We start from the raw sequence: 22,950 nt of genomic DNA, 5'->3' as shown, positions 1-22,950 counted from the left end.
TCAATAGCATCAGGTGAGGAGCCCTCACAACCAAACACAACTTGTTTACAAATTTAAGGCTTTACAAGAGCTGGAATTTGAGGTGGTTGTAGCTAAGCGGCAAGAATGTAACACCCAGGCCCTACAATCGTAGAGCTTGGTGGAAGAGGCTTAACAACCAATGTCTAAAAGGAGGTGGTCCATGAGGAGCAAATGGAAATTTGTGTGGATCCTTTAGATGTGGGGGAGCTTAGAGATAGTAGAAGCACATCGCTTACCTGTGTCTAAGAAGTTGGGGTAAAGCAATGGCTAGCCTTGGCTAAGGAGCAAACTGGGAAGACATTGGGGACCAAAGTGAAGAAGTGAACCCTCAAATGCAAGAAAGTTAGCAACTTCAAAAAGTAGGCAAGCAGCGGTGAAGGGGAAGAAGTGCTGAAGGAGGCAACCAATGGGGATCCTATGAGTCCTAAACTAGGGCCGGACAGTGATCCTGTGAGCATGCATAGAGCAAGAAGGTTGGAGGTAGAGGGGAACGACAAGGAGAACGTGAAGAGCGGTGACCCTGGACATGGGAGTCATAACTCTTTGTATTTACCCTGAGACTGCTTACCATGCGAGTACTTGCATCGAATGTGAGCGTCTAGCTAGAGCCACTACCCAATGAAAATTGCAAGTGACTCTAACTGAGATAAACCCTCTTGTAACCATTTTGATAGGCACAAAATTGACTCATGGCAGTGTGTGTAAAATGTCCCTCAAGTTGGTTGATCCTCATGTGGTATCTAACATAGGAGTCAGTGGCCTTTGGGCCAGAATCCTGATTTTGTAGTGGCCTTGTGAGTTAGAGATGCAGGCATGAGTATCAATTGCGTGCATATGCAATTCTGGTACACTGTGATGGAGAGAGATTTTCAACTGATTGGAATTTGCCTCAACCCCAACTTAGAAGTTCATAGGTATGAACTAGTGGATCTAAGTTCAGTTTTGAATTGCATAGCAATAACTTTCATATGTTCAGGGGATTTTAATTCCATCCTAAAGGAGAAAGAGAAAACAAAGAGAGCACCAATCCCGACTGTGTGCAAAGCATTCTCCCGATTTGTGGTGGCATGGTCCCTCATTAAGATTAGTGATCCCCAATGCAAATTCACATGGTCAAACAATAGATAAGGAGAGGACAATGTGATGAATCACATCGATAGGGTATTTATCAGCTACTCTTGGTTCAAAGCCTTCCAAGGTGATGCAAGTGTGTTGGCATTGGACTGCTCATCCTTAGATCACAATGGATTATTTCTGACCTGTACTCCTTAGAGCATACTGGAAGCTGGTCAAGTAGTTTTTTGGTACTTCAATTACTGAAGTGAGATGAAGGGAGGCAAGGAGGAGATCAGAGCAACATGGGGCTGTTAGCAATGTATTTGTGCATTGATTCAATTGCAAGTAAAGCTTCTACTAGTAGCCTCAGCACTAAAAGCATGGGAGAAAAATGGTAAGTCAAATCTCCAAGCTTCTATCCAGCAGATCAAGAAGGAACACGCAATATGCTTTAGAGAGGGGCCATTTTTGGTTATGGTTAAGGTGACAAGGCTGCTTAACCTGGAAGAATCTTTTTGAAGACAAAAATCTTGCATAAGATGGCTCCAACTTGGTGACCAGAACACCAAATATTTTTATGAATATGTCAAAGGCAGACGGCACATAAATCATATTGCCATGATATCAAATGGTGAGATTGAAGTGTGGGAGCCAAAAGGAATCTTTTAAATCAGTACCCAATATTTTGTTAATCTATTGGTAGGTGAATCAGAGTCTGAGGTTCTTCCAAGGGATAAGCCAGATGGTTCATGAGTCTTGCAGATTGACAACAATGGGCTGCTAGAAGATATCAATAACAAAGAGATCAGCTGGGCGGTCTCACAGGCGGATCACAACTCTACCCCTAGACCTGATGGGTTCCCCAATTCCTTCTACAAGGAAAATTAGGATTTGTTTAAGAATGATGTTAGCAAGGTGATTCGTGATTTCTTTCGCTCGGGCAAGCTGTTAGCAGTGTTTACAGGACAAACATCATGCTGATTCTAAAGTTGGTGGGTGATCACCAGTTACCAAATTTTTGTCTTATTTTCATGTGCAATAGCATATATAAGTTGATCAGTCGTATTGTTGTCAAATGATTAAGAACAATCCTCTTCCATATCATTAGCCCAAATTAGAATGCCTTTTTGCCAAATCGTAACGTTGAAGAGAGTTTCCTTTTGGGTGATGAGTTGATCAATGCACTCAGCCATGAAAAAAATAAGCCATATGTGTTAAATTAGACCTCAGCAAGGCCTAGAGATTCTTGGCCAACATCTTCTTTACTTGGTGTTCAATGATAAGTGGATCCCCCTTATCATGACATCTGTATTGATGGGATCTAAGGTGTTTCTCATCAATGGAAAGGAATGACCTTGGTTTTCTCCTAAACATGGTTTGAGGCATGAAGATCCTCTTTCTCCCCATCTTCTCTTGATAGTAATGGAAATGTTGACGAGGAACATCACAACTAGCATTCAAGGCAATTAGATGAAGGTTCTATATATTGAAAGAGGAGTGCAGGGAGTATCCCCTATCATGTATGGAGATGATCTATTGCTGTTTTCAATGGGATAAAAACCATGATTGCAACAAATGCAAGAGGTCGTAACAAGGATTGCTAAGGGATATGTTATGAAGCTCAACAATGAAAAGAGTAGCTCCATCAGATTCAACATTCCCCAGCGTATGTAGTCGAACCTACAATAGAATATTGGTTCTCTCCCAATCAAGTATCTTGAGGCTCCCTTGCAGCTGGGTAAACTCAAAGAGATACAATGCCAAACTCTCATTGGGAGGCTAGATCTTGGCAAAAAAAGTTTTTGTCCTATGCAAGCCATGTGTGTTTAGTGAAGCGCATGCTAGCAATCATACCCCTTTTCTAGGCCGCTTTCTCAAATTTTCCTCTAACACAATTAAGCATACTTAAAAGATTTGTGCAGGCTTCAAGTGGGGAAGGAAGCGATTCTCTCAAACTCCATCAAATCGGGTGGTTTGCCTCCCCAAGGTAGAAGAAGGAGTTGGTCCTTGGTGTCTTCAAGAGGTGAACTATAGCAACCTGGCCTACATGGCTTGTAAGGCAATGTCTGGGCAATTTGAGTGGGCTCTTTTTTGTTAGAAGCAAATACCTACACAAGAGAAGCATGTGGACCTGAACCTCTTTTCAATTGGGTTCTTCATGTTGGAGAGATATTGTGTGAGCCTGGACGATGATCAAGAGCAAGGACAAGAAGAAGATTGGTCATGGTAGCCTCCCCAAATTCTGGACGGATTCATGGAGAGAGCTGATGCTGAACATCGTCCCGAGGGAAGCTTATCACTTAGTTGAACCATGGTTAGACAAATTAATCAGACAGTTTAGAAAGGACAAGCTCACGAATGGCATGGACGTGAGCCCTCTTATCGGTGACATGTTCAACACAAGCATGATTATGAGGGAACACCAGATGCCTTGGCATGGACTGTAAAAGAAGGAGCAAAGATCTCTAAGACAAAGATATGAGAGCGAAGAAGGACCCAATGAGCTGAGGAACCATGGCATCGACTTATCTGGAGTAGTCATTTACTCCCTCAGGCAGCATGGACTGTTTATCTGGGCTGTGACAAGAGGCTTGTGTTAGAGGTGCACATGAGGGTTTCGCTATGGCTTGTAGATACAGCCTTGGTAAGGAGGTAGAAGAAACTCAAGATCATTTGTTCTTCAAGTGTCAAGTAGCTAAGCTAATCTAGTGTAGGATTAGTAGAGGGTTTGGGGTGCAATGGAAGCAAGAGCAGGACATCAAACATGAGTTAATTCGTCGGTCTGGTAAGAAATTTAGTGAAAAGGATTTACAGAAGTGTATAAAAAATGTATACCACCTGTCTATTTGATTTCTTTGGAAGCTTTGCAACATGGTCAGACATGAAGATGGGGAGGTTTCAAGTCGATCACTGTGGGTTTGATTAGAACCCCACTAAGGGTAATTTCATGTGGAATTGTGGTGTAGGTTATTGACTGTAGGAATGATGAGGGACAAGTGATAGAGAAATGCTTAAAGGTTTTCTTGTCAAAACTGGTGCCTTCCCCTCATGTGGTGGTGCAGACAAACAGTACAACCTAGAATAGAAGTGCTGGTGGGAGGATTAGGGAGATGCTCGACGGAGCGATTGGTGGTTAGATGAACACAAGAGGAATTGCTGTAACAATGTTTGAAGGAGATCCAGTGCCTCAACCAGCATGTCTTTTGATGACACTTCAAGGCAATGGTTGTGTTAAAGAATGATTGGGTTATGTTAAAGAATGATTGGAACTCAACGAAGGGTGGAACCCCCTAGATTGGAGACCATTGAGTTGAGCTTAGTTTCTCTATCTTCCCTACCAAGTTTGGAGACCAGATGCATTTTTTCTTCTGAAGGAACTGCAGACCACCTCCATTAAACTATTGGACAAGTGCAATTTCTGTACGTCAGAAAGAAACTAATCAGTCTTTGGCATTTTTTGCCAGACAAGGCATATTCTTCTTGGCCATGTTTTTGGAGCATATACAAGACTAGCATTTGTGTCATAACAAACTGCAAATCATAGTTAAAGTAAGAAAGGAATCAGCTTGTCTTGAAAGCATAAAAATTGGGGATTGAATTTGTAAATTTCAATAAACTAAGACTGTGTATAAGATAAGGATGAACTTGAAAGACACTTTTTCTAGAAGTAAATGAAATGGGTAGGATGAGAACATTGTACATAAATCAAACACATGATTTTGATAAGAAAAGTTGAAAGAGGAAGGAAACTTTCCTATATAAATCACACACACACACAAAACACACAGATAGAGAGAAAGAGTTTGCTAGATTTGCAATTTTACAGAAATGTCCTACTTTGCTAGAAATTTCCTATTATATGTGAAGCAAAAATAAGTTTCTTTCTTTTGAATATAATTAATATCCAGATAATTATTCTGACAAGTAGAAACACCATGATTTAGGAGACAATACATGGAAAATTGTGATGTTTAATATTACATTTCCTTGGTTCAACAAAATGACAACTACCACAAAGTGCTAGCTGACAATGCATAGCTTGCATTTAATCAGTATATGTCTGTATACCCATTGTATACCCATTGGCAAGCAACTTAGATCTTCAACTCTTGAGAGGTGGAAGGAGAAACTTAGTCCACTGTGAAACAAGTATGAGCCCAATTTGTGTGCTTTTTAGTCAACAATTTGGGTTTGCAAAGGTACAAAAGTCATTTGATAGCTCTCAAAATTTTTAGGCTTGATCCAGGAAAATGGTCCCGAATTAGGTTGGTGAAGCCATTGTCAATAGGGTAGGGATGTTAATGCATCAGATTTAGCTCGGATATGTGAATGAATTGTTTCAAAGAGTAGGATATGAAAAAAAAAAGAATATCCGATTGAGAAATCAAAGCAAATTCAGATTTAAATAGCAATATATGATCATATTGTGATTTAAACTTAAATAAATATCCAATCAGATTTGAATCCGGATTTAATTTTCTCATAAATTTAAAGTTGGATTTAGATATGAAGTACAAAATTCAGATTTGGATATGCCATATACTTTTCCTCATTTGTATTTGCATTCAAATTCAAATTCAGATTCAAATATGCAAACATCCAATCTATGGTATACACCTAATTTGAATCCAATTTGGTGGCACCCCTAATGGTCATAGTTTATCCAAAATTATTTGGAGCTAAAATTTGGATTTACCATTTGTATTCTTTTAATTTTATTATTTGTTTGGGCCTAGGCAGCTTCATTGGTTTTGAAAAAGAATATCTCATGAGATACATATTTATTAGCACAGCCTTCCACTTAAGGAGACATGACTATGTTTTATGATCATCTTGATTTGTGAAGAGGTGTTTAGTTTGAAAAAGCCTTGTACCATAATATCAAGAAACTTTTGAATAGATGATGAAATAAGTGGTAGCCCAGATGCATTGCAAAAGCATGACCTTTTATACATCCCTTGGACTTTTAATACCAAGTAATTGCTTATTCCTTTGTCACCGTCGTGCTTTTTCTCATTGAAAAAAAAGTCGTCTAGTTGAAGCCTTTGAGTCCATTACCTTTTAGGTAGGATCAAATCTTTGGCATTCTTAAACCTATGCAGCGCTAGATGTATTCAATTTGATGCATGCTTTCTTTATTCATTTTTTAACCATATGCTGTGTCTTCTCAACCTCTTTATTGGAATAGTGGACTTACTAAAAAATGGTCAAGCGAAAAAGTAACATCTTAGGCCTGAGAGGTAGGTATAACACAGCCACATTGAAATAACATTAAATAGGTGGTTGGTCACTTTTTTAAGTGGCGTGGGCATTGTCCTCTTGTGCCAATCATTGAGGAAACTTTGGGTTTTGGGGATGAAAAAAAAACCTCTGATTCCCACTCAGTGCTGTGAGATTATCCTTCTGCACTCATCCTAAAAATAACATCTTCACAATCTATTCATGCAACGAAAATGAGTCAATTGTTACAAGTAATTTAAAAATAGAGACAAGCATTTGTATACAACCAATTTGAGGACTTGAAAGTCACCCTTATGGTCTTCCTAATCGAATTCTAACAAAAATTGCTGTTGATGTGAATATAAACCATTGTAAGTTAATTATTTACAATTCTACTATATGAAAAAAAGCAAAGGCAACTTTCCATGATGCTTTGCAAGTTGAAAAGGTGATATGATTGATTTTAAAATTTTTATGAAGATTTCTTGATTTTTCTATAGCCTACTTCATGGTTTGGGGAAGGCACCTGAAGAAAGGCCAAAGCCCTTGCCCCCATCCCTGAGATCCAGGGTTGCCTTGGGGACCTAGGCGGGTTTGTGGTACACCCATCGACTATATTTATCACACTGCACTATTTTCAGTTCAAAAGTAGTACCCATGAAAATCAAACTGATGATCAAATTCTCACTAGCCTGCTAGCCTAACTAGCTACACTACATTCTTGAGGCTCTTCCATGGTTTGTGAGAGACCATGACAGCCAATTGATTGAATGAGGTGGATACAAAACTAAATAAGAAAACGTGGTTTAATTTTCTTGCTTGACACTATGTTTGAACTTTGATTATGCCCTTTCCCTTGACTTACCCTCCTTTACCTTCGTACAGACTGACAATATTAATATCATTATGAATAAAATTTTCAATTTGTACCTTTAATATCATTAAGATTAAAATTTAGCATTGAAATTAACATCATCTAAAATAACTAGAAAGGATACTATCCATTATTACCAAAAATAATTAAAGGTACACAATCTGAAGCTCATAAAACAAGGCTATTTTCTCCATTTAAAGAAAGAAAGGGTTTAGACATTTAATTTTCTTTTTTCAGTTCTTATCTGTAACTTAACAAATAATTTTTCTTGCCTAAAAATTATCATACACCATCTCTACAAATTGCCAATTGCTTTCATCGATCAGTGCATAGGTGAACTAATCTCATTAGTTGGTAAATCACCTTCATCAAACACTATCCTGTGTCCATTCCTTTTCATGCTTTCACCATTTATAAGCCACTCAAGCTGCCTTTTGTTGGTTTTACCACGTACTTTGGCGTTTTCTTCATGAAGCAGATCAGCCCTCAGATCATTTGGCTCGTTGGAAGATGGTTGCTCACCCTCATCAACTTCTCATATTGTTTACTTAGCTGGCAAAGTAAGCTGCTCTCATTAGCGGGTAGGATCACCTTCGTCAAGCACTGTCCTGCATCCATCCCTTTTCATGCTCCCACCATTTATAAGCCCCCTCTTAGCTGTCTTTGGTCAATTTATCCACTTCCTTCGGTGTTTCCTTTGAGGAGGAGACCGACCTTATATACTTTGGCTCGTTGGAGATAGTTGCTCACCCCTGTGACCTTGAGGGAGCTGGGGTCCTAAACCTTTGTCATACCAACACAACAACACTTTGCTCATTGTGGTGGCATACTACCACCTCTGACCACCACATTTTAATTCTTGTTCATGCCAAATATACCTCTTCCGTCCCTCATACCTATCATGACCTTTGCCCTTTCCCCTCTGCCTCCCACATATGGGCCAATATTTTTTACCACTCTTGTCCTTTTCCTCCATTTGGCTGACCTACCACCTTTTGCAGCCTCTTTGTGACCTCTCACTTTCTTTGCTTCCTTCAACCTTGGTTCTTGCTACATCGCTACTTTTGGCCCACCTGTCCTTTTCCTTCATATCAGGCCTTCGACCCTTCATATCGGGCCACAATATTTGGTTTTTGTTGCTCGCTGGACATATCAACACATTTGACCACATGTAGCATCATGGTTTTCATCTTGCTAACTAATGCACCCATTGTTATACCGCTGAGGAGTTCCACAATCACATTTTCACCTCTTGCCCTTTCTTTTGCCACCTCCTGTCTCGTGCCTAGTCTTCTTTGCGTGCCCTTCGCCCCACCCCCCACACCCAACACCGCACACACATTTTTCATTTTTGTCGTTTCATCTTCTATCAGCCATGCCTGGCAATTCACTTGGCAGACTTGGTTAATCAGGAGGATTTGGAAGGAGCAGAATAACCTTGTCTTTAGAGAATCAACAGCTTCAGTCCTCTATATGGGCTACATGGTCCATTCTGACATTCACCTTGTGCTTCAAATTGGCTGCCACTTGCCTTCTGTCGCTGTATGGTCCCACATCTCCCTTCCCCTTTTCTCTAGTTCTTTTGTATTGTTTTTTTCTTTGTTTTTTCTTTTACCCATTTTAGTACTTAAGATGACTTCTTGTCACCATGTTTTTGGAGTAATTTGGGCTGGGCATCGGGCCGGGCTGGAACTGGGCCGATTTTCATCAATCAAGTTCAGGCCCGACTGAACTAAAACTGGGCCCATTACCTATCCCGATAGTAGTCGGGCTAGGCCGGACCCAAGGATTATTGGGTACTGGGCTGACACCCTCGGCCTGATGCCTGGCTTAACCCAACATGTATTAATATTTTTTTTTTATAAAACCCACCATTCAAGGCAGGTAAGAATACAAGGACCAAAGAAACAAGCTTTCCCCTTTTTATAATGTGCTCACCCACCCTTTTTCCTCAAAGATATCCTATGTAGGACTAAACTTGTGTTGTTTCTTTTACATTTATTATTATTTTAATGTTAATAAGTATTTTAATGTTCTTTCATATTGTTAATATTTGTGCAGGTTTCAAGGCATAAAGTTTGTTATATGAAAACCCATTTGAAGAAGTTTTATTTTTCATTCATGTTTTAATCCAATAATGCAAAGAGATTTTTCTCTTTGTACTCAATAAAGAAAAAATAAATTTTAGTCATGCACCAAAATTTTTTTAAAGAGCACCTCAAAAAATGGTTATAAAATGTGCTTCGTTCATTTTAGTCTGGCGTTTCTGCTTGAGCCCAACCGGGCCTAGTGAACAAGCCTGGGTCGGGCCCATTTTATTTTCAGTCCAAGCCAATCCTAGGTCCTTTTAGCCCATTACCTTTTAGCCCATTAGGCAAAATCCATGGCCCGGCCTGAGCCCATTCTGGGTCGGGTATTGGGTACAGTCGGGTACCCAGCCCAATGACCTCCCTTAGTGGTAATGATTTTTCATTTAGTAAGCACTCTAAGGACCACGAAAACCTACATTATAAATTTCACCATACCTTCAAGAATTCTCAAGCCCTTCGGATGAATTTTTTTTTACCCTTTCATCTTCTTAATTCGCTGCATATTTTCTTTGCAGAAACTATTAGCACTTTTTTGACAACATATATGTTTCAAAATTTTCTAACCTCTGAAGTTGTAATGGAGCTTCTGTAAGTTGATAAGCCTTATTTAAATTACAGTTGACTACAGTATATTTCTAAATTAGGAAGCCATATTTAAATTTTAGGTGACTGCATTCATGAATTGTAAAATAGATGTCTCCTAGCTTACTTGCTTGAGGATGAGACAAATCGAATTTTGCATCAATTCAAAATCCAAGAGTGGAGACTTAATCATAAGTATTCAACAACATATCAAAAGCTATGGCTCGTGCATATGTAACCAAAGCAAGATCACCTAACCACCAAACTGATTGTGATTACTCTATACATGATTACAAGAAGCTTTCCTGTAGATGGTTGGCATCGATGAAAAAACATGTTATGTTTCTATCTACATTAATTTGGCAAGATGTTTCATAGTTATATCCATTGTTTGTTCTATATTTACAATAGAAGTTGCTCCTAATGTCTCTTAACAAGCTCAGTTCATGACCTTAGTTAGGACTAATATACTACATGCTAAGCTTATGATTAGGTCAATCCAATTTAGGAGTCATATCATGAAGGATTGCTTCATGAAGTGTTGGCTTTGGCTGGACTTCTTGTAGATTTGCTGTGGAGACTTGTCAAAATTTTATGTAATTCTTCCTATTCATCGAGAGGATGCAAAACAAAGAATAGGAGTCATGTCAGTGCTCTAAACATTTTTTTTTTTTTGCAGAATTAGCATCAGGGTTCAAATGGCATGGATCATTTGGAAGCATCCAAATGATAACTTATTGCTTTGTTTCTTTAATTTCCCAAGGATATTGCATAACATAGATTTTCTTATTGATAGGGAAACATGTTCTTCAAAGGCTATAAGAGGCTTTAACTGCAAGTAAGTGGGCATCTTTTATGACCTAAAGAATGTAACTAAATATTTTACACTGAGGGATAGGAAGATGAACTATGAATTTATCTCCAAATATCCACAAAGGTGGACCACTTATTGCAATGAACCAAAAAAAAGGGAAAAAAAGTATTAAATAAAGAGACAGAATAAGCAAACAACCTTAATATTTTTGCATTCACCTCATTTTGTCTTCTACTTAAACAACAAGATAAAAAAAATCAATTCAATTGACTACAAGACACAAAAAAATTTGTAAAATATTATGAAGTTAGTGTTCTTCCAACTGATAAATGAGAAAAACCAAATCAGTCTTATGGGAAGTATTGGAGCATTACACCCCATAGAACCTAGAAGAATTGAAAGCCAAATAGAATGACTCGATGAGAGGAAGTTATTGCACTTCTATTTTAGAAATTGACGTGTGTGACATATATTTGATGATCTTTACAGATTACATAGAATAATGAACTGATGCGTCAGATTGCATTTTTGCATCTTGAATATTTATAGCATTTTGAGAGTAACTGCAATCTATCTTTGGAACCTTCTTAGATAAATCTTAAAATTAATAATAGAAAGCTTTGATATAGAAAAACTTAGAAAACTAGTCAACCTTCAGTCTCAGAGTCAGACGAGCTCAGCTTAGAAGTAGTACTTCCATTGGTACTGATTGCATTACAGGCAACCATTAGCATTTGGTGTTCTACTTATGAGCTAAGCTCATTTGACTTTGAAGCTGAAGGTTGATTAGTTTTCTAACTTTTTGTGCATCAAAATTATCTATTATGACTTTCAGGATCCACCTAAAAAGGTTTCAGAGATATATTGCAGTTACTCTAAAAGTATCACAGATATTACAAGATAAAGAGTTGTAGTATGATAAAACAAGTTCAACACTCTATTTGTCATATATGTATGCTTTCTAAAGATCATCAATTATATGTTGCACATGTCAGATTTTAGAAGTGAAAGTACAATAAATCGCTTGCAATATTTTCAACACTTTGAGAGTAATTGTAATATATCATTGAGGCACAATAAGTAGCTCATCCTACTTTGAAGTTGAAGGTTGACTAGCTTTGTAAGTTTTTCTACATAAATATTTTCCTATTTTGATTTACAAGGTTCACCTAAAAATTTGCCTCAAGACACATTGTAGTTGCTTTAAAGAGTTGCAAATATTGCAAAAGAATGAGGTACAGTATGATGCATGAGTTCAACACTCCACATGTTGTGTAAATATATTTTCTAAAGACATCAAATAGATGTTATACATGTCAGTTTTAGTAAATGTAAGTACAGTGCATTGCTTGTAATATTTGTAATACTTGGTAATAACTTTGAGACATTTTTAGATGAATCTTGAAAATCATAATCAAAGTTTTGATGTAGAAAAAAATTAAAAACCAGTCAACCTTCTATCTTTAGAGTCATATGAGCTCAGCTTAGTAGTACTTCCAGTGCTACTAATTGCATTATAGAAAACCAGTAGCGTTAGGACTACTATTTCTATGCTGAGTTCATCTAACTTTGAAGGTTGGCTAGTTTTATAAGTTTTTGTAGATCAACGTTATATATTATGATTTTTAGGATTCACTTGAAAAAAGTCTCAAAGATTATTGTATGACAATGAGTTGCAGCATGGTGCACAAGTTCAATATGGCATATGTTATGTAAAAAGATTTTGTAAAGATTATCAAATATATGTTACACATGTAAATTTTTAAAAACGGAACGACAATGTGTTGCTTGCAATATTTGTAAGAGACCTTCAATGCGTAAAAAGTTACAAAAACGTTACTCTCAGAGTTGGATAAGCTCAACTCAGAAGTAATCCCAAAACTACTAATTGCATTACAGGCAACCAGAAGCATTGGGATTGCTACTTCTGAGCTGAACTTATCTAACTTTGAAGATGAAGGTTTATTACATATATATTACACATAGTTTATGAAAATGAAAGTATAATAAGTTGTTTGCAATATTGAACAAGAATTTGGAAGTAACTACAATCTATATTTGATACCTTTTCTTATAAATCTCAAAATAACAATAGAAGGCTTCATTCCAAAAAGTTTATAGAACTATCCACCGTTCAACTTTAGAGCTAGATGAGTACGACACAGTAGCAGTCCTAGTACTACTAATGCATACATATGGCTTATAATTTTTTTTGGTACCTATGTTGATTCTTGCTTATTTATTTATAAGGGCTCATGATGCATTAGCTTTTATTATCTCGATAATACACTTATTAGAAGAAATCAGACCAGCACTTTTAAGGAGTTTATTCTCTGCTTAGCCACCTTTTGCAGTGACCAATTTAGAATACATTCATTGTTTTTTTTGGTATTGTGGTGAAATATGAGAGAATTACCACCTTCTTATACCTGGCACATTATGTTGCAAATACTCAATGTAGCTAATACAGTGAATTACTATATGCCATGTAACATGCCCATGGAGATGTTAACCTTGTGTCTCAACAGACACACGTGCCAACTAACTTTCACTTTAATTTATAAAGAAAACATGTCAAAGCTACACTGCAACATGGTGTCCTCTTCCAATCCACTTATTCATTCATTCTTTGTGCTTTTACATACCAATCTACTACTATTTATTTGTATATCTTCCATCACTTGGTCCAAAATATGTTTTATGGCCATAACTTAGAAACTATAGGTTCCATTCCATCTCCATAGTGTGACATCCAAGCCTTCTCTTCTGTTGTTGTTGAATTAACATTGGTATCATACATTTTAAAAGATCATAGCATTTTTATCTTACATACCAATTTTCGACTGATAGTCTCTCTCTTCTCCACTAACATACACTCACTGAACAAAGAGTAGGAACAACCAAATAACTGATATACATTAATATCTTTTTCCAAAACATGTTGAACTTGACAAGCTATATGTCATTTTGACTATTATTTTATCATCAGCTTCGCGCATGTATCTTTTCCTGACATATTTCCTCATTCCAAAGGAATCACAGATCTCTTCACTAAACCATTGGGATGAGACAAAAGAAGGGAGAGAAACACTATGGGCTTAAGGCTTTTCTACTGGCGAGAGAACCAGGTGGGTGTGGGGAACCTTCCCGTTGGGTGTGGGCTTCATGGAGATAGAAAGGAGTGCATGGGAAACGATGATGGAGGCAGAATTCCCACCATTGGGGATGAACCATGGGGAAAGAGGAGTTAATGACATGGAAGCACATGCGTGTTCCCGCTTGTGGGCTTGCATAGTGGAAAGGGGACCAGCATTGGCTATGGAGACATCCTTCCTCTTGAAGTGTGGGAGGTGCAAGGGAAGAAGAGGCTCTTCATCCTGAAAGACTCATACTAGAAACTGATGAAGCCCTTTGAGTATTCGGCAATCACAGTTGGTCTGGCAGATTAGGAAGAGGTAGGATAAATTAGCCCTTCACCTTTGCTTCATTGCATGAGCAATTGAAAGGTTTTGGGAACCTCTGGTTTACCACCACTAGAAAAGGGAACTTTCTTATTCGTGTTGATAGTTAGGATGCTTTCAATGGTATCCTTGCTCTTCGATGATGGATGGTGGGGGGGTCAAGGGCTGGTAGCAAACCAATGGAGGCCAGGATAGCTGCTCAGGATTGAATTAACCAATCTGATTAGAATGTGGGTTTGCTTTCCAGAACTTCCCATGTCAGGGATTTGGCATCTCTAATTGGAGCTAGGTTCATGGGCACTGACAATTTCATGAAGGCAATGGATTTGCCCATTGTTTGATTGAAGTTCCCCTTGGCTTTACCCCAGTGAGAGAGGTGCAAATCGCAGGGCTTGGGAGAAGAGGGTGTAGCTAAGCAACGATAATGTAACACCGAGTCCCTACAGTCACAAGGCTTGGGGGAAGAGGCTAAACAATCAATGCCTAAAAAGGTGAAGGTCCATGAGGATCAGATGGTCAAGTAGTTTTTCGTTCTTGAATTACTAAAGTGAGATGGAGGAAGGCAAGAAAGAGATCAAAGCAGCATGGAGCCATCAGCAACATGGTTGTGCAATGATTCAATTGCAAGCGAAGCTTGCATCAGTAGCTTGAGATGTAAAAGCATGGGAGAAAAATGGTAAGTCAATCTCCAAACTTCTATCCAGTAGGTCTAGAAGGAGCTCAAGGAAGCACAATATGCTTTGGAGAGGGGAAATCTTTCGGTTGTGGTTAAGGAGAAAAGCTTAAAAAAGGAACTGACAAGGCTGCTTAACCTGGAAGAATTTTACTGGAGACAAAAATCTCACATAAGATGGCTCCAACTTGATGAGCTAAACATCAAATATTTTTATGAATATGCCAAAGGCAGAAGGCACATGAATCATATTGCTAAGATATCAAATGGTGAGATTGAAGTGCAGGACCTGAAAGGAATCTTTCAAATCAGTACCCAGTATTTTGCTGATTTTTTTGCCAGATGAATCATCGTCTAAGGTTCTTCCAAGGGATTTAGTAGATGGTCCATGAGTATTGTAGACAAACAACAATGGGCTACTAGAGGATATCAGCGATGAAGAGATCAGTTGGGCGGTCCTATAGGCGGATCAAAACTTTGCGTCTGGACCTGATGGGTTTCCTAATTCCTTCTACATGGAAAATTAGGATTTGGTTAAGAATCATGTTAGGAAGGTGATTCATGATTTCTTTTGCTCAGGCAAGCTGGTTAGGAGTGCTAACAAGGCAAACATCGTGTTGATTCTAAAGTTGGTGGGTGATCACCAATTAGCAAATTTTTGTCCTATCTCCATGTGTAATAACATATATAAGTTTATTACTTGTATTGTTGTCAAACGATTGAGACCAATCCATTTCCAAGTCATTGGCCTAAATCAAAATGCCTTTTTGTAGAATCATAACATTTAAGAGAGTTTTCTTTTGGGTCATGAAATGATCCACGCACTCAGCTGTAGAAAACATAAGGGCATGTGTGTTAAATTAGACCTCAGCAAGGCCTATGATAGTGTCAACTGGAGTTTGTTGGCCAACGCCCTTCTTTACTTGGGGTTCAATGATAAGTGGACCCACCTTCTCATGACGTGTCTTGACGGGATCTCAAGTGTTGCTCATCAATGGAAGGGAAGCACCTTGGAACGTGGTCTGAGGTATGGAGATCCTCTTTCTCCTTATCTTTTTTTGATAGTAATGGAAATGTTGATGAGGAGCATTACAACTAGCATTCAAGGCAAACAAATGAAGGAGTATCCTCTATCATGTATGCAGACAATCTATTGTTATTTTTAGGTGGACAGAAACCAAGGCGGCAGAAAATTCAAAGAGGTAATTACATGATTTTTTGAGGGATCTGGCATGAAGATGAACAATGAAAAGGGCAGCTTCATCGGATTCAATATTCTTCAAGGTGAGCTCCAATGTATGCAGTCAACCCTGCAATAGAATATTGGTTTTCTTCCAATCAAGTATCTTGGGGCTCTGGTGCAGCTAGGTAAACTCAAAGAGACACAATGTCAAACTCTTATTGACAAGAGAGAGGCAAGATTGGCGGCTTGGCAAAAAAAAGTTTCTATGCTATGCAGGCAGTGTGTGTTTAGTGAAGCACATGCTAGCTAGCATACCCCTTTTTCTTGGCTTCTTTCTCAAACTTCCCTCTAACACGATTAAGCATATTGAAAAGGTTTGTATAGGCTTTCTGTGGGTTGAATGAAGCAATTCTCGCAAACTCTATCAAATTCAATGGAAATCTCTTTCCCTCCTCAAGATGGAAGGAGGAGTTGGTCTCCGCGTCTTCAATAGGCAAATTATAGCAACCTGGCCTACTTGGCTTGTAAGGCAATGTCAGGGCAATCTGAGTGGACCTTTTTTGTTAGAAGAAAATACCTACACAAGAGACTTGCACCTCTTTTCAAACGGGTTCTGCATGTTGGATAGATATTGTGCAAGCATGAACGGTCATCAAGAGCAAGGTTAAGTGGAAGATTGGTAATGGTAGTTTCGCCAAATTTTGGACGGATTCATGGGCAAAGGCTCCATTGCTGAACATGGTCATGGGGAAAGCTTATCACTTAGTTGAACCATGGCTGGACAAATCAGTCAGACAGTTTACATAGGACAGGCTCACAAATGGCAAGGACGTAAGCCCCGTTATTGGCATGGACGTGAGCCCCGTTATCGGTGACCTGTTCAACAAAAGAATGATTATGAGGGAAACACTAGATCTTTTGGTGTGGACTGTAGAAGATGGAGGAAAGATCTCTAGGACAGAGATATGAGAATGAACAAGGACCAGGGGAGCTGAGGAACCATGGTGTTGACCTATGTGGAATCGTGAAATAATCCCTCAAGCAGCATGGATAGTTTATCTGGGTTGTGTCAAGAGGCTTGTGACAAAGGAACGCGTGAGGACTCTTGGGTTTGCTATGGCTTTTAAATGCAGCCTTTGTAAGGCAGAAGAAGGTCAAGATCATTTGTTCTTCAAGTGTCGAGTAGCTAAACTAATCTGGTATAGGATTAGCAGAGGGTTTGGGGTGCAATGGAAGCCAAATCAGGACATCAGACATAAGTTAATTCATTGGTATGACAAGAAATTTAGGGAAAAAGATTTATGGAAGTGCTGAAAAAATGTATACTGCCTGCTGGAAGCTTCGCAACATGGCCAGATATGAAGATGAAAATGCTTCGAGGCATGCAATTGAGGAATTTTGAACTCACTGCCAATATCATATCCTTAACATGCCTTGGGATTGCAAGAGAAGGAGGATCATCGAAGTTTGGTTGGCGATAGGGATCCGGTGGGGACCGTGGAGAAAGATGGATGTCGACATGACTTATCTATGCGTAGTAGTTCAGCCTGGAATACAAGTGCTGGTCGGAGGATTAAGAAGATGTTCGACGGAGCGATTGGTCGTCAAATGAACACAAGAGGAATTGCTGTAACAATTTTTAGATCGTCAGATGAAAGCAAAAGGAATTGCTTCAACAATTTTTAGAGGAGCTCCAATGCCTAAAGCAGCCTGCCTTTTGATGACGCCTCATGGCATTGGTTGTGCTAAAGAACGATGGAACTCAAGGCAGGGTGGAACCCCATAAACGATTACAATATAGTGTAGCGGCCCAATCAAGGAACTTATTTTGGCTTTTGTAAATATCTTATTTTTTTTAGCAATAAAATGGTTAGGAGGCATACTCCTCACAATCTGTCTTCCTTGGTAAGTTTCTTGTCTTCCTTGGTAAATTTCTTTACCAAGTTTGGAGCTCAGTTTCTCTGTCTTCTCTACCATAAGACCAGACACATTCCTCCTTCTTCGAACTCTCTGTCCTCTCTACCATGTTTGGAGACCAGACTTCCCTACCAAGTTTGGAGACCACACACACACACACACATTCCTTCTTTTGAGACCAGACACATTCCTTCGTCTGTCTTCTCCATACCAGACACATTGACACATTCCTTCTTCTTTACCAAGTTTGGAGGCCAGACACACTTCGCCTTGCGACAATTCCTCTACATCATTCTCTACTTCATAAAGAAGTTAATGTTCGCTTATTAAGGAAGGAGGCGGATCAAGCGAAGATTTCTCTTGATGAATCTATCAGATTGGCAACAAATCTGAAAATCAAGATTAATGGGATAGACTGTAATCTCAAGTTTTTCTCGATAAGGATTAATTACTATCTCGAGTATCTCCTGGTGGCTAAGGATTTGTTAACCTTATCTTTGTCTATTCCCTGCCTATATAAAGAAGAGCTTGTAACAGAGCATTGTAACACAGGAAGAGCAATATAACAAAGTTTTCATTCTTTCCTCGTGGATGTAGGTTGTACTGCCGAACCACGTAATATTGTGTGCCTCTTTGTCTCTCTAATCTCGTATTACTTTGTTTCTCTCCCATTCCATGATTTTAACATGGTATCAAAGCACAGAGACCACAGCCATTGCTTCCCCAAGATATGTGCTGCTTGAGAGACTGAAGAAAAAGCCATCGATCCTCTGTTTCTGACTTTTTTAACACCGCCTGCATAGTCTTCTGTTGCTGTTCCAAACCCATGCCCCTCGACTACTGTTGTCTCTATTAGGAGAGCATTCCCATCTATTTTTTTCCTACACAGAAGCCATCTGGCAGTGAAGAAGAAAGGCAAGGGGAGATTCGCCTGATCGACCCAAAGTTGGACAGGGAGATTCGCCTGGAAGTTATGGTATAGACTGTAATCTCAAGTTTTTCTCGATACGGTGGCTAAGGATTTGTTAACCTTATCTCTGTCTATTCCCTGCATATATAAAGAAGAGCTTGTAACAGAGCATTGTAACACAGGGAAGAGCAATATAACAAAGTTTTCCCTCTTTCCTCGTTGATGTAGGTTGTATTGCCGAACCACGTAATATTGTGTGCCTCTTTGTCTCTCTAATCTCATATTACTTTGTTTCTCTCCCATTCCATGATTTTAAAATGGTATCAAAGCACAGAGACCACAGCCATTGCTTCCCCAAGATATGTGCTGCTTGAGAGACTGAAGAAAAAGCCATCGATCCTCTGTTTCTGACTTTTTTAACACCGCCTGCATAGTCTTTTGTTGCGGTTCCAAACCCATGCCCCTCAACTACTGTTGTCTCTATTAGGAGAGCGTTCCCGTCTGTTTTTTTCCTACACAGAAGCCATTCGGCAGTGAAGAAGAAAGGCAAGGGGAGATTCGCCTGATCAACCCAAAGTTGCACAGGGAGATTCGCCTGGAAGTTATGCCCTACGTCAGGACCAGCGCCAATCTGGTTCAAGAGCTTCAACGCCCCTTAGCCTTCTCGATCGTTTGACGGTGTCCGACAGAACGAGCAGTAACTCTGGAATGAACTCAATACGGTGGCTACGGGCGAGGACGAGGGAAGGCACGACAGAGGAGGCCAGGGTGGAGGCCACGGCGAATGGGCGAGCCAACGTCGGTCTAAATCGACATTTTTTCCGACCGTCTGTGATTGACAACTCTGGCAAAGGGGCTTGCGTTCTATCTTGTTCCCTATGGCAACCACTCACCAAGAAGGAAGCGCCTGCAATTCAAAAATTGGATCATCCGACCAAGGCAACAACACTTTAAAAATTACCTCACAACCTCTCACTGGACCAAACTATCTCAGTTGGGCTAAGGTGGCGAGACTGTTTCTCAGCAATCGTTCGAAGGTGGGATATATCAATGGCGACATACAGCCACCGGTAAGGAATGATCCAAAATATCGTGAATGGGAGTGTGAAAATGACATGGTTATGTCATGGCTTCTTAATTCCATGGACTCCTCTGTTACTAATCTTCTTCTTTATGTGGAGACGACAAAAGATATTTGGGACAACTTGAAAGAGCTCTTCGGTGAACAGAACAATCTTGCTCGTGTTTATGAAATTCAAAATAAGATTGCTCAACTCACTATGGGAGATAAAGATATTACTCTCTATCTCGGTCAAATGCGTAGCCTATATGATGAATTACTTCAGTATCGTCCAGCCACTTCAGATCCAGAAGTATATAAAAAAAGATTTGATGAAGACAAAATCTTTAAGGTTCTAGCCGGACTTGGAAGAGAATATGAGACCCTTTGCGGCTAGGTACTTAATTCCAATCCTCTACCATCTTTTAATAGTGTGTGCCAAATGATACAGCGTGAAGTGGCTCGAAGGAAAGCTATGAATGTTCCTTCAAAACTTGACGTAAATGAAGAAAATAGTGATAAGATGGTATGCTATACAAAAGCCGACAACAAGCAAAGCAACTTCAAACCAGGGGGCGAGAGTTCTAATAACCAAAGGAATTGATCTTGTTGGAAATGCACCCACTGTAAGAAAACAGGGCATACCCGAGAACGTTGTTGGGAGTTGATTGGTCAACCTAGCAGAGACAAATCTTCAAGGCCACCAGATTTTGCAAACTTTGTGACTAAAGAAGATCTTGAGAAATTTTTCCAGAAATTTGCAAAGACTACCAACCTCATTACGTCTCAACCTGTTGGGAACTTGAGTGAAGGTAAGAACCTTGCTTTAATAGCTACTGATCATGTAACTGGTGGCCCAACAAATTTAGAAGAGATAGATAAAGAACAAAAACAACGTATCTTTACTACTGATGGGAGTCCGATTAGTGTTGATGGCATTGGCAAAACTAGTTTTTTTGATAAAGGGATCAACTCTACTGTCTTATATGTTCCAAAAATAAGTACCAGCTTGATATCTGTTAGCAAATTAACCAAATCTCATGATTGTTTGGTTATTTTCTCGTCAAAAGAGGTGATTTTTCAGGAACATGGCACGAAGAAAGTGATTGGTAGAGGTCGAGAACAAGGTGGTCTCTATGTTATGGATTCTTGCGACGTTAATCTTCTCACTAGCAATAACAATTTGAACGAGTCAGACTACAAGAAGTGGCACGCTCGTCTTGGACACATATCAGGTAGCAGTTTGCAGCGGCTTGTTCCCAACCTCGTCATGAAAATTGGGCTTGTGATGCTTGTGAATTTGTAAAATTGACAAGGTTACCGTTCCACACTTCTAGTGAAAGGTCTTCTAACTTTTTTGATCTTGTTTTCTCTAATGTTTGGGGACCAGCTCCTGAGGACTCTTATATAGGATTCAAATATTATGTCTCATTCATTGATGATAAATCTAGAATGACATGGATATACTTTCTTCAGAATAAAAGTGAGGTGCCTAAAGTATTTGAAGAATATTATAGCATGATTTTAACCCAGTACGGCTTGAAAATTAAAAAACTTCAGTCTGACAATGGTGGGGAGTATGTCAATGATACTCTAAAGTCATTCCTGGCAAAGAAAGACATTGAACCTCAGTACACCTGCTCAGGGACGCCTCAGCAAAATGGAGTCGCTGAAAGGAAAAACCATCAATTGCTTAATATTGCTCGTGCTCTTATGATGCATATGAATGTTCCTGCTTATTTCTGGATTGATGCTATTGCCACTGCGTCTATGTCACCATGGTGCGGGGTGTGGCTGCCGGTGCGGGTGTGGGTGCCGACACGGCACATCTCAAAAAATTTAGGTGCGGCGATGCGACGAGAGTATTTATTATTATTATTATTAATTTATTATAAACAATAAAAAATATTGAAAATTTATAGAAAATATTTACCACAAAAATATGAAAAATCTAATACAACATTCTACTATAACTTAGCTTCAAGTATCACCATTGAAAACTTGACCCCACCGTTAACCCGATTTTACTATTTGGTTCTCAAATCCGATTGATCTGATTTTTAGAACAAGTGATATGATTTATTTATTTTTTCTACTATATATAACAAAGTAACAATAAGTCGGTCAATAAATATTTTAACCTAAAAGCTAATCTACTAGAAACAAAAAGATGTGTAAATAATTTACATAAAACAATGACGCCAAAAAATGATAACCAAAACAAAAGAGGGCCCAACAAAAATACCTAAAAGATTAAGTCGGCTGGGCCATTGTCTTCTTGTTCGCAAGTTCGCAACTAAAAGGAAAGGGGAAAGCAGAGTGGGCTTCCCTCACGCTCAGGGGTTTCGAGTTCCTTCACAATCTCGGCATTGCTCACCAGGCGGGCAGAGTTTTGGGGGAGAATGTGCTGGCCGAAATCGAAAGATGCCGTCAATCCTTGATGCAGGCCAAATCCACCGAACAATCCCCACCGGATGGAGTTCTTTGATCGACGGCTGCTGGACGCAGCACAGAGAGAGAGAGAGAGAGAGAGAAAGAAAGAGAGAGCAGCGTCATAGCGGAAAGAGGAGAGAGAGAGAGCGCCAGAGAGGTCTCGATTGTGCTTGTTAAAAATAAAAAAACCAAAAAATTGATGGCAAAGGACGTGGTGCGGATTGGGTGCGCACCTAGAGCACACCCGAACCCGCACCCGCATCGCGTCGATGCGGGTGCAAGCTCAAACAAAACGCACCCAGGTGACATTGCACTGCGTGTTACTTGTCTAACAAAATTCCAAATTCTAGTATAAACTATGATATCCCTATTCAGCTTCTTCTTGATAGAAAGTGCTTTGTTCAACATCTGAAAGTGTTTGGTTGCAAATGTTATATTCAAGACCATCTTAGAAATAAATTTGAGAAATGTGCTGTTAAGTGTGTGTATTTGAGATATTCTAGCAAAAAGAGAGGCTATAAATGTTATGATCCTATGAATAGAAGATTTTTTGGCTGCAAGTGGATATATAAGATCAAATACAAAAGTGATGGAACTATTGAACCGTTCAAAGCGCGACTCGTTGCAAAGGGGTTTACTCAGACTGAAGGAATTGA

The sequence above is a fragment of the Nymphaea colorata genome, chromosome 8 (assembly GCF_008831285.2).
Source record: "Nymphaea colorata isolate Beijing-Zhang1983 chromosome 8, ASM883128v2, whole genome shotgun sequence".
NCBI lineage: Eukaryota > Viridiplantae > Streptophyta > Magnoliopsida > Nymphaeales > Nymphaeaceae > Nymphaea > Nymphaea colorata.
The sequence above is the reverse complement of the archived record's forward strand: the minus strand, read 5'-3'. Positions refer to the sequence as shown.